Below are 20,607 nucleotides of genomic sequence, written 5' to 3' on the forward strand. Positions count from 1 at the left end.
GTGATTTAAATGCTAGAACTGATTTCATTATCATAAAATGAGGACTTGCTATAATTATCACAGCACCTTACTTTTAGAGAATTTTGTGATGATTAAGTGATAATATTCCATCCATTGGCAACTGTCACACTTCCAAAACACTGAGATGTAGGACAACATTGTGATATTCATACAATAAGTAATTGGGAGTAATTTTGGCTCACTGGAGTAATTCTAAAATTAATTTAAACATGGGCAAAAAATAGTACACGTTTATTTCCCTCAGATATAATTGATCTAACAATTGGAATCAATTAAACAAAACAGATTTTATCCTAAAAACTTTACTGATTAACAGATGAAACATGGCATGTTAACATAATCCCAGGCACAGAAAAGTTATTAAAATTTTCACTTTCAGGGACAGCCTTTATATGTATAAGCTATTTTTATTAATGGGAAAAGATTCAAGGTTAATAAATTTACTACTTTGGAGAAATTGCTAAAAAGGCCAAGAGCAATTATCAACAAAAACTAGCTGATCAGAGTCATTATATAAATGTCACATCAACGTTTTAAAAATGATATTATTAATATTGCTATCCAACAAACATCACTGCCTTTCTAAAAGTTCAAATATGTGTTACAAAGTGATTAAAAATCCAAAATGGCCAAGTGGCTGATAGTCCCAGAGAGAAAATAAAAATAGATTCGCTATGACTTTGGCAAGGAGTCATTGGTTTCTATAAGGCACATAAATGATTTTCTGACTTGGCAATAAAACGTGGGCAGGCTTCAGGGTGAATCTGAATTTCCTCTCCCTATACTCTTCTTTCTCCATTTTAATTTCCTTTTCTTTTCAGTTGCCAAATACCTTTCTCACTTAACCAATGCCTGCTCTCTTCCAGCAGAGATTTTAGCAGTTAACATCTCTCCCATTTGTTTTGAATTGTGTGTTTTACTGGATTCTAGTAGGCTTTGTTGAATTTTTACTTTTAAATTACCTGAAGATGCTCTAAAAAATTCAGGTGACTTCAGACCTTTGATTTCTTTACTTTTTCTTTTCTTATTTGGGGATTGTCACCTGCAAGCAGATCTGGAATCATGCTAATTTCTCTACTCAAACGAAGAGTTCTGCTTCCATATAACTCTCTGCCCTCCTACTACCATCCATCATCTTCAAATGGCAAATAATAAAAGATATTGAAAATTAGTTTACTTAAGGAAAATTCAAACAATTAAGGTCAGTTTCATCAAAAAATCAAATATTCTCTCTCTCTCTCTCTCTCTCTCTCTCTCTCTCTCTCTATATATATATATATATATATATATATATATATATATGGTGTTACATCAATATTCTAAAAATGATATTATTAATATTGCTATCCAACACAAATGAACATTGTGCTTCATCATAGCTACAAGAGCACTACGTCCATTCTGAACTTGGTCATATACTTCTCTCTCTAGAGGCAAAACTCTAGTACCTTGAACCCACAGATTCATGAATAAAAATCCTCACAAGTAAAATTTAAAAGATCATTCCATTAACTATCCCACCTTGAGTTCTCTTTTCATTGCCTTAAAAGGAATAAAACCAATCAAACGATGCTGAGAGCCTGAGGTGTCATTACCCCTGGCATCTCCTGCTGCCACTGAAGAGAAAACTGTCATCACTAAATGCTCAGTGACATCTCCCAGACTAGCCACCCTGTCTTCTGTATAAACTACAGTCTGCTGCTGCCTGAGTTTTCTATCTACAATAAAGAAGTTATTAATCTTCTTGTTTCTATTCTTAAATGCTTTATTGTTCTTCGTGCCTGTCTTTCCTGCTTCTTCATATTCTTGCCAATCCTATCTTCAGAGATGCATATCTCCACATTCTTTGAGGATGCCTGGCTGTTGTATTTGTGTTGCCTCTTTCTGTTTTGTTTCTTTGTCCTAGATATCCTTTACCTTTTCTTTGTCTAAAGAATTATTCCTGGTCACCATCGTAATGTTAAATCTCCTTCCTCTGTGAAGTTTTCTTTCACTTTCTCTAGGTAAGTTACTTCCATCCTCATTTGTATCTCCTTAGCCCTTTTACATACTTCAATTTTGCATTATATTATCTCTGTGTGTGTGTGTGTGTGTGTGTGTGTGTGTGTGTGTGTGTCTTTCTTCTGCATACTGCACTTGAGAGCCCATACTAATAATCATTAAGGTCAGCAAATAACACCTCTTTTTTTCTGCCTGTCAAAGTCAGTCATCAAACAGAGAAGTTATGAAGACAGAGTCAAAATATCACTCCATTAGCTAATAAAAGGTACATTAGAGAATATGGTTTAGGTCTGTGGGCCAGATGGATCTTTAATATTTTGCCCCTCGATAGATGCATGTAGTCAGTCATAGACAACACTGGGTGGGAAAGGGACAAAGCTTCTCTGAGAATTTTGCCATCTGACCAGGAGTAGGTGAGAACCTGTGTCCTCTGCACCCCGGCAGATGTGAGAAGAGCAAGGGGCTGAGACACTATTGGTTCCTACTCACCAATTCGTCAGTCAAAAAGACACCCTCTTCTTCCCTGGGAAGGATAGAGAGATGAAGAGGAAGTGAACGAAGGCAGACAAGGAATGTTTCTCTAATGGAGATACAAAGCAAGGAAATTCTTACACATGCCAATCTTAAAATACATCCATGTATGCTTTGATACTCTTCTCTTCCAAAGACAGAACTGAATTCTCCTCCCTTGAGGGGGGTCTAGACCTAGCAACTCACTTCTAACAAACATGATGAAAGAAAATGACTGTGTGACTTCCGATATTAGACTATAAAATTCAGGGAGAGTCCCTTCTTATCTCCTCCCTTGCCTCACTCACTCTGCAGTTAATAGCTGCTATGTCCTCAGGAACTGAGGCCTCTGGCCTCAGCCATGTGAGTGAGCCATCTGCCTTCCCAGCAGTCTTCAGAGAGCTGTCACTCTTGCTGACATTCCAACTGCAATCACATGCAAGACCCTGAAACAAAACAACCCAGTGGAGTAGCTCTGAATTTCTGACTCACAGAAGCTATAACATAGAAGTGTTGGTCACTATGTTTGGGAGTGATTTATTGTCCAATAATTAAAAAAAAAAAAAAACACCTAATACACTCTTACCAATCTCTAAACTTTTTTTTTCACATAAATGAATAAATGTATGAATGAGTCATTTCAAGTCACCACATACAGTTTTTAGTTCCACATTCTAGTTGGGGAAATCATATTGAATAACATGACATATAAAACTGTTATATATAGAACTGCATGTATATTTAGGAAAAAAATAAGACAACAAATATAAAGTGTTCAAACTTTCATAATACAAGACATGTATAGAAAGTCACTGAATTTTTCTAGGAAAAGATAATTAAATCATAATCATAAACTTGAAAACGGGATTCAGTCATTCAACAAATATTTATTGATCTCACGCTATGTCCTAGGCACTACTCTGACATTGGGGATATTTTTTGTAATCCTGTGGCTTGTGTTCTTATGAAAGGTAAATAAGGAATAAATGGCAATAATAACTAAAATCAATGATATAGTTCTGCAAAATTTGAAAAGTAGTATGGAAAAGAAAACAATAAGCAGAGTAAGATTTCAAAGGACAGGGGTTAAAAAGGAAGCAAGTTTTAATTTTTTAAAACGTGAGCAAGCTGGGCCTCATTCAGAAAGCCTCTTTTAGCAAAGACAAGAAGATAGGGAGTCAGTCATGCCATCAGACCATCTGAAGGAAGAGCATCTCAGTAGAGGGATAGCCAATGGAAAGAGTCCTAAGTGGAAATATATCTTTGAGTTGAAGGAATAGCAAGCAGGCTGGCGTGCCTTGAGTGCATAGGAGGTTGGGGGAGTAAGAGGAGACAGAGTAAGGAAGTAGTAGTGGTCATATCATGTAAAACATTGTAGGCCCTTATAGAACTAAAATTCTGAATGGGAAGAGGATGGTCATTCTAGGACAAGCCAAATAGCATGGGACGGGCATTGAGGTGGACCTAAGCCTGAGCATGACCTGTGATTAGAACATCTATAGAGATCTCTAGAGAATTAATATATACACTAGAAAGAAAGCACAACTCATGTAAGTGTTTACTTACATAGTGCTTAATGGCAATTTGTATTACAAATTCCCCATAACAGGTAGCAAGGGCACAAGATTGGTAATGAAACTCAACTGTATGGAACTCTAGGATTTACTTAGGACTCTACTTGATTTCATGCAAACAAACAAAGACATCAACAGCTCCAGTTCTTTATCTGCAAGTAAATAACTCTTTGTAGGCTCTTCAAAATTATGTCTTGACAATTATTTATTACTGTAGAATGATCTCACATCTTATCGGTATCTGCTTAAGTAGAGGAAATAGTAGCTTGCTAAGGAGGCCATAGCAGCACCATAAATGGGGTGGCTAGGAACATTAGAGATTTGTTTCTGGGGGACAGAAGCTGTCATCAGGGCCATATTCCCTGTGAAGGCAGAGGGAAGGGTCTGTTCCAGGCCTCTCTTCTAGTTCTGGTAGTTCTTTGATTTGTGGCAACATAATTCGAAGCACATTGTCTTCTCCCTGTATGCATGCGTGTCTGTGTCCAAACTTCTTTTTATAAGGACATCAGACTTATCAGGTTAAGGCTACAACTTACTCTGATCTGATTTCATCTTTAGTGAATCATATCTGCAACAAACCTTTTTCCAAAAAAGTTTCCATTCTGAGGTACTGGGCGTTAGGACCTTAACATATGAATCAGGTGATGGGGGTAGAAGAGAACACAATTCAACCTGTAATGAGGGATTATTTCTATAGTGTTACAAATTATCAGATTTATTCAATTACCAAATTTAATCAATGATTATGCAATATACAGTGCTTTAGGGCTGATAATTCTAATTTGATACCTGTAAGGTATCTTTTACTTATTTAGGTATATATTTTATTGTATGTCACTATTGTACATATATTAAAAATATAAGTGATATAAAGTAGCTAAACGTCATACTGTGACTTATTTAGGCTTTATTTTCTAAATAATTTATTGATTCAGAGTTACTGATAACTAATTTTTTCACACAACAATGTCTCTGTTCTATCAAACACATTGGTCATGAAAGCATGTCTCCCAAATATGTTTCAATGTTGTCTTAGGGATTGTATGCCAACCCACTGACTCCCATTTGTAAATCTTAATGAGAAGGCAATGACAATTTTAATGTGTCATGAATGCTCCTAGATTACAAAAATTGTAAACCATTATCCAATTTCAGCTATTCAATGTGGAGGGGGCAAGTCCATCCTGAAATCAATAAAATACAGTAAATATAAACAAATAAACTTTATTACAGACCCTTTACTAGTTTTCTATTGCTGTCATATCAAATTACCACAAATTTAGGTGCTTAAAACAATAGAAATATATTACTTTATAGTTATGTAAAAGAGAGGATTGAATCAGATTCAAGGATTGGATTGGATTTCAGAAAAAGAAGTTTGATGGTATAAATGGTGACTTGAAAAAGAGATTGAAGTGGGAAAGTTTATAGCCCATGGCTATAATATTAGAGGATTTCAAAGGATATTTACAGTGTATGTATTTCTAATTTGAATAGCTATGCCTTATTCTTATTTTCAACAATCTAAAAAGTTACAGATTTTTCCAGAATATTTAAAAAATTACTTCTAGAATTTTATTCTGCGCATTAGTTAGGATTTAATTATATACAACCCCCTACAGTGCAGGTCTGATGATTACTGTGTTCTTGTGTCTTTACACATATATTTTCAGATTTTACAACAAAGTATAACTAATCAATGTTTTGTTGGGCAATTTTTTTCTGAAAGCCAACAGAGAGAGCCTTGCCCATCTGAAATCAACCAGATGAAGTAAAAGAGTCAGGGGATGAGGCAGGAGAACTTGAAATTCCGTTGTCACTTTGAAAATGAAGGGGTCACTAGGCACAAAATTCAGGCAGCCTCTAGAGTCTGGGAATGACCCTCAGTTGACAGCCAGTGATGAAGCAAGTTCTCCTCTAGATCCTCCAGAATGGAACAGTCTTGATTTCTTCTTTCCACAACTCAGAAAAGAGAGACCAGACCATCTGAGCCTCCTGGAATTCTACAGAGTTATAAGTTAGTAAGTGGATGATTTTTTAAAGCCATTGAATTTGTGTTGAAGTAGAATACTAGTACAGGTGCTACATATATTAAAAAAATAAGTAAAGAAACGCAAACATTTTCTCTTTAATTATACTCACCATTAACATAGACTTTCCATCTCTTCTTAAGCTGTGTTTTTATAATTTTATACCAAACCAACCATTAGACTCTTTGATGATCCTATGGCAGATTGGTAATTCTCTCCAGAATAAATCTTAATGAACTTTGATTATATCCAACCTAATATCCCATGACCCCTAAATTATTCTTCTCTATTCTAGTCCAAACATTATACTCAATAGGGAAGGTCACACAGTACTTTAAAATAGTGGGTTTTCTCCTGAATTTAGTAGTATACCACTTCTTAAGTTTGCCTTACTTACTTACATGCTTCTTACAACACATAGAAATAAGTCTAAGTACAATTTGGAGTCCTTCAACCTGCTGTAAATTGATTTCATTGACTCTAGATAGGCCATGGGCTTTTACCATGACCTATCCATGAATATTCTTTTTTTGTATCCTAAGGCTTGTTCTACAAGAAAGCAAAAGTTGCCATGGAGTAGAAGAAAAAGAGCAGATCAATTGACAGCACCTATGACTTAATGAGGACCACAGTGAAGTCCACAGAAATGGGAAGAGGCAGAGCTGAACCTCAGGGCACACTGTCGTGATCTGGAGTAATTCTGACTGTGGAATTTGTTGAGTCTTCACTTTGCTTACAATAGAAGTTTTCTGCTGCATAGGAAAGAAGACTTCCTTCTCCACCTATCACTTTGTCCCTCTCCCAAGTGTCTCTTACAGTGAAACCATATCTTAATGATTTGTACATCTACTGAGAGGCCAGTGCTAGAGGACACCTCTATAAATCAAGAGAGCTATATGCAAGTTTTCCAAAGTTAAAACCTCAACCAATAAACCTCAGTGCAAGGTTCCCTTTTTTCTTCTGCACAGATATAGCAATTCTCTTTTGCTTAAGATAAATATCTGAAAATCTTTTAGATGTATACATTACCTTGTTTACTTTGACTCCTTTTGGTTTCCAATGTATATCTGATCTCCTTTCAAATGTATATTTTACCTCTGGTTATTATTCCTTTATTGTAAACTTGAGTTGTTTTTCAAATGTACATGATAACTTAGTTTACATCTGAGTACCAGGGACTCTTCCATCTGTGGATATCAAAATAATTTGTGGATTGGAGAGGTTTAGGAGGAATTGGAGTAGTGCTAATAATGTATAAAGAATTGAGGTGAAGCAAGCACCAGTTACAGGCTTATGAAAACTCTCCTTAGTTATTCCTGCTCATATATATTCAGGAAATAATAACAATTATGTTTCACAACTATCATTAGTAAACTTGTGCCACTTTTACATTTCCTGACTCTGTTATTCTTTAGCTTTATGATTCATCCCTTTTCTCAAAGAAGTTTTTTTTTTTTTTTTCTTACAAAGGCTATAGAAAGGCTACACTTTGGGCAGAGTAAAAAAGACAGTTTGAAAGATCAATGTGTCCTAACTTCACAAATGTTTCACAGTGGAACATTCCAAGTCTAAACAAGCTTGGAAATGGAGCATATTCTTTTTGGAAGTCAGGAAGCAGTTTAGTGTTTTGAAGAAGCTGAGGGAACCATAAAGATGATGGGTTCACTTGTCTAACTGAGTACTAGACCAAGGAATCTTTTATTCTTTTAATAAAGGGCCAGTAAATATAGCACCAAAGAAAAAGTAATCAATATAAATAACATTTTTCACATAATAATTTTTTAAATTAAAATTTGCAAAAAACAGTGATGAGCACATCAAAATTTGAAATAAAGATATCATGTTTATTTATGTTATTCTTGTAGGATAGCAGGGACTAATTTATAAGAAATAATGTATCAGAGAGAGGAGAAATAATTCCTTGATTTGCTATTGCTAATTAACTATATGATAGTCATTGGTCTAGGTACAGAGAATACAGCAGTGTACAAAATATTGCAATATTTTTCTCTAGTAGATACATAAACAACATTAAAGTGAAATGTGTTGGATATTATTTAAGTTTTAAGGCAATAAAACAGTGCAACAAAGAGGAATGAGAAGGGTTGCGAAAAACTTGATGTCAACCCACAAAAGACTTTTCTAAGGAGACAGCATGGACATAACCTGAGAGATGAAGGAGCAGCATGCAGAAAAGCTACGAAGCCAATGAAGTAGCAGAAGCTGGGACCACAGGCAGGAGGAGCATGCATGTGCCATTTCAGAAAGAGCAAGAAGGCCGGGGTTGCTGGAGATAAAAGATGGCCAAGTGAAAGCACACAAGATAAGGTGCAGATGGGAAACGGAGGCCAGGTCATGTAGGGCTTTAAGTCATTATAAGGACATGGCTTTTACCTGCTCTAGGGGATTTGATCAGGACACTGATTTGATCTGACTTGCACCAAGATGTACTGTACATATAAAACTGGTACCTATCACACTTTTATCCCTCTCTCCTTGTTTCTCTTGGTTTGAAAATGAAGCAGCAATTTATGGAGTCTTTTGGTGAGCCAGAGGTTATATTCCTGCATTGTGAGAACAGGGTCTTTTAATCAAATTCACAAGGGAGTTTAGGATGAAGAAGGGATTAGAATTTCATCACCCCATCGCTGTGTCATGTCAATAAAGTTTGCTACAGTTTGAATCTGAAATGTCTCCCAAAGACCCAGGTGCTAAAGACTTAATCCCCAGGTTGATGATAGTGAGAGGCAGTCAAAATTTTACAAGCAGAGATGGCATCATGCAAGGTACCAAACCATGAGTGATATTTCTAAAATTCCAAGCCAAACTAAACCTTTTCTCTTGATAAGTTGATTATCTCAGGTATTTATTTTAGTAATGAAAGCTGACTAACACAGAGTCATTGAGAGTTGTGTCAGTATATACTACTTTTAATATATAGATAAATGAAAATACATTAGACATAGATAATGAACGTATACCCCTTATTATAATCTTAGATATAAATTGAAATTATAATTGTAGATGTAAGTGTGCTTATAGGTATGAAATGTTTGATGGCAATATTCTAATTGCAAATATTATTTAAATATTTAATTTGTTAATTGATTACTTGAAGGTATGTTATTATCTTAATCAAACACAAGGATGTATTTATGTGACATACAACACTTAAGAAAGGAGGAGGTGGCTCTTTTGTGTGTGTGTGTTTCCCTATTATTAAGAGCTGGCTCAGAATTTTGTAATCTTTTCTGCTTCTAATATAAATGCTCTGCAATCGAGAATTTTGATCTCTTTTAAGTTTTTTTATTTAATTTATTTTGGGAATTTGTGAAACAAGAGACATTTTGCATGTTGGAAGCATGCCTTGTTTATGAATATTGCTATGTCAAATATTCATCGAGATTGGTAGCAAACAGCTGCTGATGGTTCATAAATGGGAATTAGGCCTCTTGGTGCCAAACTCTACCCTCTTATTATATGAAGACAAAGGCAATTCTACTGAAGTCAACAAAAATCTTCCCCTGACCCTGACTTTTACCAACAGGCATCTAAAGGCCAAATCTGATCTTAATTTCTTTTTGATTTGCTTGGAAGAAAATAGAATGGTAGAACAAAATGAGAGGTGCCACTCATCCAGTGGCTATTCAGCCAATAAGCCTCAGCATGGTAACAATGGTTGCTGCAGACTGATGTGAGTCTGGCTATTCAGTAGCCATCTTGAGAAAATGTCTCTGTCTTCTGAGAGCTAAATGTTTTGGCTGTCACCTTCTGAGTTCAACAGCAAATATCAAGATGGGTGACTCTCACGATAGCTCCCAGAAGAAATGTTCTATATCTTGTGAGATATATTTATTTTCTCATTTCTAGAGTGATTTAAACAGAGGAATTATTCTGCATTCCATTTCTGCGATTCTTTCATTTCATTATTTATTTCAACTTCCATACTCTTCATAAAGTAAACCTTCAATATCATTCTGGATCTTCACCTATTAGTTATATCTATTTTACTACCTGGAAATGGAAAATATCATTGAATGCAATTAGCTCTATGTACTTTTAGGTTTTATTTATTTGAGGGGATACTAATAGAGCAGAACAAAGAATTATGATTTGAACCAATAATCTCATTCTTCTATATAGGGTCCCAGCACAAATCCAGGTTTTAGCAGGGTCACAATGATATAAATGACTTCCTACTGATTACCAGTGTAAACTATTTGATTATATTCATACAGATTTTTATAATCTTTTAAAGTGATGTTCTTAGTGGTCAGACATGATGATAGTATGATAGCATTTACTAGAATAATATGCTCTTGGCAACTGTTGCTTTAACCCAAAAGGTCACATTTTCACAAAATGAAAAAAGGAATCTAAAATAAGATTCCTTTTGTCTGTCAAAATGCACTGTGTAGGAATAGGTATTCAAGTAAGAGTTACTGGAATTTCATGAATGGAAATGTTTTATTGTCACAGTTTGGCTCAAATCAGCTCTGATCCAAGACTCAGAATACCCTTCCAAGCTAACTAAGATATCATGCAGAATTTTGGTCCAATCTTGGTGGTCATTATCAGGAGGAACTGGAGGATTCCTTTACAGATATTAGATAGCAAGAGTTAGGAAACAAGGTATGAGTATGACAAAGAGTCTGAGCTTCTTGAAACAGGATGTATGATGACAGTATTGAGTGACAAAATCAAGGAGGCTGTTGTAGACTGAATTCCCTCTCTCCAAAACTCCTATGTTGAAACTTGAATCTCCAATGTGACTATATTTGGAGATAAGACCTTTAAGAGGTGATATGATTATAAATTGGGTCATAAGATTTGATCCCTAATTCAGTATGGTCCATATAAAAGAGAGAGCATTGCAATATACAAATTAGTCAGGCATCCTCTGAGATTAACCATTGCAATATACAAATCATTGCAATATACGAATCAAGGATTTAAATACACAGAGAAAAATTCTTGTGGAGACATAGTAAGAAGGCAACCAACTCCAAGCCAAGGAGAGAGGTCTCAGGAGAAACTAAACATATTTACTCTTTGATCTTGAACACTGATGCTTCCAAAATGTGAGAAAATAAATTTTTGGTTTTTTTAGCCACCAGTCTGTGGCATTTTTTAAGGCAGCACTAACAAACTAAGGCAGAGGCCTCAGCTCTTCCTTTTACTTTATATTTTTTAATCAAACTAGGATACCCCTTGACTGTTAATGATTTGGAGTAGTGATTATGACTACAAATATGAGACCTAAAAATATTTACATTTACTTGTGATATAAGCAATGCAAATTTATGCAAACCACCGGCAAATGTGGCAGCACTAATTTCCTTTTTCTTGTTGTTCCATGTTACCATATCCCAAATACAACCCCCTCTTCATTAATTAATTTAAAGCCAGGAAAGGTGCTCCACAGACTTCATTTGTGTGTGTGTGTGTGTGTGTGTGTGTGTGTTTGCAATAAGATATAGCCAGAAGTTAATTTCCTTAGGGTTAGAAATCAGACTGTCTTTCGCTACTCTGTTCTGAAGTTAGAACATCCCAAAGGCTTCTCCTTCCTTCAGAATCTAAACCTCTTATTCCATAAAGGGTAGAGACCACATACACTGGAGGCTGAAAGAAAGAAGGCTGAACTATATAAACTACAAGAGAAGCTAAAGTGCAGCAGGTCCAAGAGAAACAAAGTTTCTTGCCTAACAAGGGTGGCAATGTGTTAAAGGTAGAAAGAATGAGACTCTTGTTTTGATATAGCTCAGGAGTAAGGTACAGAGTACAAAGAAGTCTCTAACTTGTGTCAAGTAGGGATCTCTGTATCAACTGAACTGTGTGACTTAAATATGTAGAGAAAGAAGGGCTGACCCTCCTCTAGGATTCGATGTGTGTGCATTGCCAGCTAACAGCTTGGTCCTTTGTTATGAGCTGGAGCAGCCCTAACTTCTTAAGTAATATTTGCACTGCCTCAATATTCTACAGAGAACTTCCTTGGTCTAAGATACTTGCCACTTGACCTTACCCATTGTCAGCTTGCAAGAGAAATATGCGTCTTCATAGCCACAAAAAGTCCAACTTTCATCCCTGAAGCTTTCAAAAAGTCCACTTCTCCATGTTGACTCTTACATCAGTTCCAGTCCATTGTAGTTCACAGAAATCCATAGAGATAGTTGACAGTTGCCGTTACTCTAAAAGCGGGGAGAGGGGGATGGAATGGGATTAATTATACTTTCAGAGAAAATTAAAAGATAAATAAAGAAGAAATGATCCCTCCTAGGCTTGTTGGTCTAAACACTGGATTTTGGTGTACATAAAGATGTAGCTGAATATTTAAACACTTGGTTGGCACATGCAAAGCTCTGGGTTCAATTCCCAGCACTACCAAAAAAAAAAGAAGAAGGAAAGAAATACTCCCATGGGAATTTCCTTGATCAGTCCGTCACTGATCAAGGAAACAGTCTAAGAAAAACAGAATGGAAACTTCATGCTCATTCATTTCAGGCAAGAAGATTAAATGCAGAAATATCCACGTCATCAGCCAGGGAGAACTTGGCATCAGTCTAAACTCTAAGCAAAAAGAGCGATAGATTTATAGAAGAAAGGCAGGCTGACTGGTCAAATGGGAATTTTTTTTTTATCAGATTTCATTAGGCCATCTCCTGGAGAAGCAGGCTAAATTTTACAACTGAGCAAAGAGTTTCTCTCCTACAAGTGGCCAAGAAAGTTTTTAAAATATGTATTTTATCTAAGAGACTTCCCCGGTTCCAAATTTGTCTAAAATGGGAAATGATTCTCTTCTGTTTATAGATATTTAATAAGATGTTTCTGAAATATTTGTTAAGTTTCTTTGAAGAAAAACAAAAGAAAATGGAATACCTTACTAATATTAAAACTAATACTTTAATAATTACTAATTATAATTACCTTACTAATATAGAAGTTGTTATACATCTGATTTATAATACTGTTTCTAGAAAGGTTTCCCACCCCCATGCCTTCAAACAGAACTTTAGATCACTTTTCTAAGTAATATTTCAGTATGCAAAGCAAAGTATAATTTGTATATAAGTAAAACAGTATATTCTTTAATCAGTGAGTAACTTAATCACTGATTAGTTCACATATTCATTCAAATTATAGAAAAATTCAATGTACTTATCAAGAAAATAATTAATGTCATGATAGTTATACTAAAATTTGAATAAGTACTAGGAAAATAGAATTTAAATTAATTTCTTATGTTATCAACCCAAATAAACACAAAAGTTTAATTGTTGTCAATGGGACATTCTTTTTTTTAAATCTTAAGTCTTTCAAATTATTTTATTGTGAACAAAACAAAATGGAATGCTTTCAGTCTCAAAAGAATAAGACTTCTCTTGGGTCTAATTAGCTTTCCTTTTTTAAGTTAGGGGGATTTTCTCAGAGTCAAGTCACTGCTTCAAAGCAAGCCCAACAAATTCACATTAAGCAAGGTTGCAGTCACATTAGACAGAGTTGCCAAGCACGTCAGATCATATTTCCTTTGGAGGTATAGAAAATAGAGAAAAGTCAGAGAGCACAGGTTACCCTACAGGCCAACAAACAACTATACCAATTACTCCCCGGGGTTGTTCAGCACAATTGAAAGAGTCTGCATGCATAATTAGTAGTGACACAAGCATTTGCTTTGACCAAGTTGATTCAGCTACCTATTGAAATTGTCACTAAACTATAGGAGCAAATAAGCTCTTGTATTTGCATTTTTATTGACAGAGATTTATGTAAGCTTTATGATCTTTCAACCAATTCACAAATAATTAATATGATTCTACAACGTAGGCAAAGCAAATATTCTTTAGATAAAATGGAAGCATAAATAAATGAACTTTATTTAAAAAAATAAACTCCAGGTATAGTTTGGCTACATCCACAATTCACTAACGTTATTGGGTTTGTTCTCTTTTTTTCTCTGTAATTTGTTTTCAGATAAATAGTGTTAGTAAAATGACACCATTTTTTCAAAGCACCATAAATTTCAAAAGTTATTTAACTTAAAAATAATTACATTTTGGAACTAAATTCATACAGACTGGCTAATTATATTCAATAGATGTATTTCAAACAGCTGTGAGCAAATTTCAATTCTTGAAAAGTATCATATTAAATATATTAATGGTATCTTGTGGTACAGGCACTCCAAGGTGATCTTTAGAGAAAGGTACTAGATATTTTATATTAATAAATGCACAATAATTTTCTCCCATTTTTTATATCTGGATTCCAACATCTTATGCAAATTGAATCATTTTCAAGAGTGTACCTAGTCTAATTTTACTATATACTCATTTTGCAAATTTACTTAATAATAGAAATTTTTATTATACATTCTACTGAAGTGAAATCCATTGATTTATGAACTTTACTTATACTCTGGCTCTGAGTGATATATTTCTGATTGTATTATTTCCTATTACTGTTGTAACAGATTACCACAACGTGGTATCTTAAAACAATACTCAGGAAGACTTCTGATTTCCAGTTCCATATTTTCAGAGCTTGAAATTTACCATTTTTGTCTTAACAAAGCTGAATAGACTAAAACATCAACAACTCTCCCTGAACAGATAAGAGAAGTAAGGACATAGGGCAATCCATTGCTCTCAAGATTGAAGAGACAGAAGACAAATGCAGAAAGTCTTGGCTTACCTGAGCAGAAATTTATGAGCAGAAACCACCATGGGAACTAGTGTCAGAGCAGGAAAGCTTCAACTATAATTGATGAATTGCCAGAGGCTCAGTGAGGATGGGTCTGAAAATTTAAAACTGCCAGGGGACACCATCATATGGAGGTAGTCAAAACATTGTAAGATTTACCTCCAGGAGCAAGAACAGTTTTTAAAAGTAAATATTAGAGAAAAATCCCTTATGCTTCAAGCAACAAAAGGGAAAAAAACAAAACATTTTGAAATATATCATAGTACTTTATTCATAACAAAGCCTGAACCCAAAAGAAACTATTTGGCCAGAGTCTCGTCTGCTAGGGATTTTTCAGAGCTTACCTGACCAGTTCATTCTGGCAACCTGTCACACCTAAAGGGAGAGGAAAAAAAGAACACTTGGAAATATTTATAAAGTTCATAACTCATCGGCATAAGCTCATTAAGCCTGAGACCTAATCTTAGGCTATATAGCACGTTACTTCTCTCCTTTTACTCACTACCACCTTCATGAAGGACTACTTACAGCAACCAGTCTTACCCATATATCAAATCTTGATGTCAAGAAGTAACTGCAAGGCTTGCCAAAAGGCAGAAGACATGATTTAAAGAAACAGAGAAAGTATCAGTTCCAAACATGGAATGTTGGAATTGTCAAACTGGAAATTTGAAATAATTATGATTAATACACTTATGAGTCTACTGGGTAAACAGCATGGAAAAAAAAAAAAACAGGTGGACAATGTTATCAGAGAGATGAAAATCCCAAGAAAGAAGCAAATAGAAATGCTTGAAGTAAAAAATGTTGTTAAAAAAAATGAAGAAAGACTTAATGGACTTATTAGCAGACTAGACACAGTTGAAGAAAAAAAATATCAGAAATTAAGGTTATATAAGTAGAAATTTTAAAAATGAATAAGTAAAAAGAAACATGACTAAAAAAATAAAGCAGAGATTCTAAGGACTGTGGAACAACTACAAAAGACATATACATCCTGGGACTCCCAGAGGAGAAAGAAAGGAAGAGAAGAAATATTTGAAACTATAAGACTGAGAATTTCTCCAAATCAATGCCAGACACTAAACCACAAGTCCAGGAAACACAAAGGATACCAAATGGAACAAATGTACCAAAATCAGTATAACTAGGAATATCATGTTTAGATTGCAGGAAATCAGAGATAAGGAAAAATCCCAACAGAAGCTAGAGGAATAAAAATCTTAACCTGTAGAGAAACAAAGATGAGAATTACATCTGACATCTCCTTAGAAACTATGGAAATAAAAAGAGAGTGGAGGAGAATATTTAAAGTCTTGAGACAAAAATATGCCAACCTAGACTTCTGTAGCCTGGAAATTATACTTCAACACTGAAAGAAAAATAAAGGTATACATGTATGTGTATATGTAAAATTTTTCACCATTTACAGCTGCTTTGCAGCCAATTTTCAGAGTTGTCTTAGAAGAAAAATCATATAGGTCTGAAATTTGGGGTTAAATAAAGAAAGGAAGAACATCAGAGAAGTAAACAAAACAAAATAAAATGTATTTCTTACTTAATTTCTCTAAAAGTTTTTTTTCAGAACAATTAGAGCAATAATGTAGTTGTTTATGTATGTTTGTGAATCTCATCTATAAGTAAAATGTGTGACCTAAAAGATATGAAAGATGGACTGGAAGAATTAGGACCATTTATTTATTATAAGGTATTTGCAGAACCTGGGAAGTGATATAGTGTTATCTCAAAGCAATTACAAGTATAAATTGCAAAATTTGGAGCAACCACTAAAAAAGTAAAGAAATAAAGGAAGAAAATAAAAACACATAATTTATGTGCTAAGAAAGGAGAAAAAATGGAATTATAAAATGCTCAATTAAAACAACAAAAGGCAGAAAAATTGTGGAAGAAAAAAATAAGAAGAAAGAACAAGGAAAAAAAGAGAAAACAGTAACAAATATGGTAGGTATTAATGCAAACAAACCCACAATAAATTCAAGCAACAACAGTTTAAAAATAGTGATTATGAGAATTGATCAAAAGGTGAGACTCAGTTCTATGTGGTTTAAAAAACTCCAATTTAAATGTAAAGATACAAATAAATTAAAAGTAAATAGATGGAGAAAAATATACCATGCTGACACTAACCCAAAGAAAGCAAGAGTAGCTTTATTAATTGCAGACAGAGAAGACAGCAAAGCAAGGAGATTTATAAGGTATAAAGACAGGCTTTACATAATGCTAAAAGGGTAAGTTTATCTAAGAAGACACAATAGTCCTTAATGTGTATAAACCTGAAAACAGAGTGTGAAAATTCTCAAGACAAAAAATTGATAGAATTACATGGAGAAGTAGGTAAATCCATTATCATAATTGCTGACATCAGTACCCCACTATGAGAAATAGGCAGCTATAGTGGGCAGACAATCAGCAAGGACGTACTTGAGTTCAACATCATGAATCAACTGAGTAAATCTGCTATCTAAATGACTTCATCCAACAATAACCGAATATGCATTCTTCACTAGCTCATGGACTATTCAACAAGATAGATTCATTCTGGGCCATTAAAATCCACTTTAACAAATTTTTTTAATTTATTTATTTATTTTGTATTCCAATTTGTTATATATGACATTAGAATGCATTACAATTCACATTACACTTATAAAGCACAATTTTTCATATCTCTGATTGTATACAAAGTGTATTCACACTATTCATGTCTTCATATATGTACTTAAGATAATGATGTCCATTTCATTCTACCATCTTTTCTACCCCCATCCCCTGCCTTTCCTCTCCCACCCCTCTGTCTTATCTAGAGTTCATCTAATCCTCCCATGCTCCCTACCCGAATCCCACAATGAATCACCCTTCTTATTTCAGAGAAAACATTCGCATTTGGTTTTTTGGGAATGGCTAACTTCATTTAGCATTATATTCTCCAACTCCATCCATTTACCTGCAAATGCCATGATTTTATTCTCTTTATTGATGAGTAATATCCCATTGTGTATACGTATCACAGTTACTTTATCCATTCAACCACTGAAGGGCATCTAGGTTGGTTCTACATAACAATTTTTTTGCTCTTTTAAATATATTCTATTTTATTTTTTATTGTTTGTTCAAAACATAACAATTAAAAAAAATAGAAATAATACAATGTGCTCAGATTGAAATGAAATTAAATTACAAATCAATAACAGAAGCATAGCTCAAAAATCCTCCACAAATTTTAAACATGCTTCTATATAATGTATGGGTCAAAGAAGTAATCTCAAGAGAAACTTAAAAATATTTTCAACTAAAGTAAAATAACAATGCCACTTATCAAAATTTCAGGGCTGCAGAAAAATATTTATACTGTTGAAGACATATATTTCAAAAGATCAAACATCTAAAATTAATTATCTAAGCTTCTAACTTAGGAAGCTATTTTTTTAAAGAACATATTAAATAAAAGTAAACAGAAAAAAATAAGAAATAGAGCAGAAATGAACAAAATTGAAAACAGGAAATAAATGAAACCAGAAGCTGGTTCTTTTGAAAGCACAACAAAATTGATAAACCTCTAGCCAGGATGAGAAAGAGAGAGGGGGAGAAGAGAGAGAGGGAGGGAGACAGAAAGAGAGAGAGAGAGAGAGAGAGAGAGGAAATCAATTTCTAATATCAGAAATGAAAAAAAGAGGTATCCTTACAAACCCTATGGGTATCCGAAGGATAATAAAGACATATTGTGAACAAATCTATGACTATGAGTTTATGAAATAAACCAATTTCTTGAAAGACACACTTGTCAAAATTCACACAAGAAATAATCTAAATAAGCCCATTTCTATTAAAGAAATTTAAGCAATAATTAATAAATTTTCAAAACTGAAACCTTCAGCACCAGACCCAAGTGAGTTTACCAGTAAATTTTACAGAAGACTTAAGGAAGAAATCATATCCATTTTTTGCAGTCTTTTTTAAGATCATAGATGCAGATAGAATACTTCTTAATTCATTCTATCAATTTATTATTGCCCTGGTGTCCAAACCAGGCATGAACTTTACAAGAAAAGAAAATGATAGACCTGTATTTTGTATGAACATAGATACAAAAATCCTCCACAAAGTTCTTGAGAAATTAAATTAACAACATATTAAAAATTATTCATCACAAATAAGACAGATCTATCCCAAGTATTAAAGGTTGGTTCATCATTTGAAAATCAATTAATGCAATCCATCATATCAAAAAGATAAAAAAGTAAAATTTCATGATCATATAAATAGATACAGAAAAGGTATTTGATGAAATCACACACACATTCATAATTAAAAAACAAAACCCTCTTAGTAAACCAGGAAAAAAGAGGAACCTTGTCAACTTGATAAAAATATCCACATATTAAAAATCTATAGCTACCATCTTACTTAATGTGAAAAAATTGAGATTTTTTTCCAATAAGACCAGGAGCAAGGCAGGTGTGTCCCCCTCACCACATCTTTTCAACATCATTCCAGGAGTTTTAGATAATTAACTAGGTAATAAAAGTTAATAAAAATCATATAGACTGGATAGAAATAAACAAAACTATCTGTTCAAGGACATAATTGGAATCATGAGATGGCATGGTTAACATTCTGCCCATACATGAATGAGTGGCTTTATCACAAGTGTCTTAAATGAAGCCATAGTAAGCATAAAAACCAGTGGCCATCTTTCCACAGTGATTAAAAATATGAACTGACTCCACCTTGCCTCTGAGGACTCTCAAATAATTTATACAATCCAAAATCTTCAAAATCTACAGAATATGGAGAGAAGGCCAGCTAAAATTAGAAGAATATTCTAATAATAAACATTATAAATATATTGACCTTTAATAATAACGAAATTTTAAAATAAATATGGTATGGTATAACATCATGCCATGTCCACTTATATCCACTAAAGTTTTGTTAGGTGGAAATGTTGAAATAGGTAAGTATCAAGTTCACCTGATGGGACATCAACTGTAGCTAGCCATTTCTAGAGTTCAGCCATGCCTGTACATTAATTGATGTGACCTGTAGAAACCCTTCAAAACCCTACAAAATTTATTTTGCATGAGCTAAAGAGCCTCACAGGAGAGAACTGTTTGTATAGGGTTGTACCAGGTATGTGACATCACCTTCATCTTCAAGGCAAGGTAGGCATATTGAGTGGCCAGGGCTGTTGACACTGTTATTTGGAAAAGTAGTGGGCACCAGTAATTTCTAAATAGAACTGCTATTATTTTGTTCTTTATGTTTATTGTGTATGTGTTACATTTTCTGAATATTCTTGTAATTTCTAGTCTTTATTTATTAATAATCTTGAATTTTCTAAAATAATCCTAAAAACAACATCAATTTATTTTATTTATTTCACATACTTATCATTTTTTTTACCCTTCCATTATTGAGTTGTTAAGAAAGATATAATCTTATCTTATTCCTGAGTTCATCAGAAATGCTTCTAAGGTTTCAGTAGAAAGTGTGGCTTATACTGCAAGAGGAAGTTCCATCCAAGTTATAGTTTGTTAAGCATTCTTATAATGAGTAAATACTGAATTTTTCAATCTCTTGATTTTTTTCATGTGAAATTTTTGGTTTCTGTTTATAGTAATGAATTATTCAAACATTCCTTAATTATTGTATATTTGGCAATGCTGACAATATGCATTTGTATGAGTCACCATGTATGTGTCAACATATGAGTTATTTAGGATTTTGTGTTATATGAAATTAATTACTGATCT

The sequence above is a fragment of the Marmota flaviventris genome, chromosome 5, assembly GCF_047511675.1.
Source record: "Marmota flaviventris isolate mMarFla1 chromosome 5, mMarFla1.hap1, whole genome shotgun sequence".
In the NCBI taxonomy this organism is placed as follows: domain Eukaryota; kingdom Metazoa; phylum Chordata; class Mammalia; order Rodentia; family Sciuridae; genus Marmota; species Marmota flaviventris.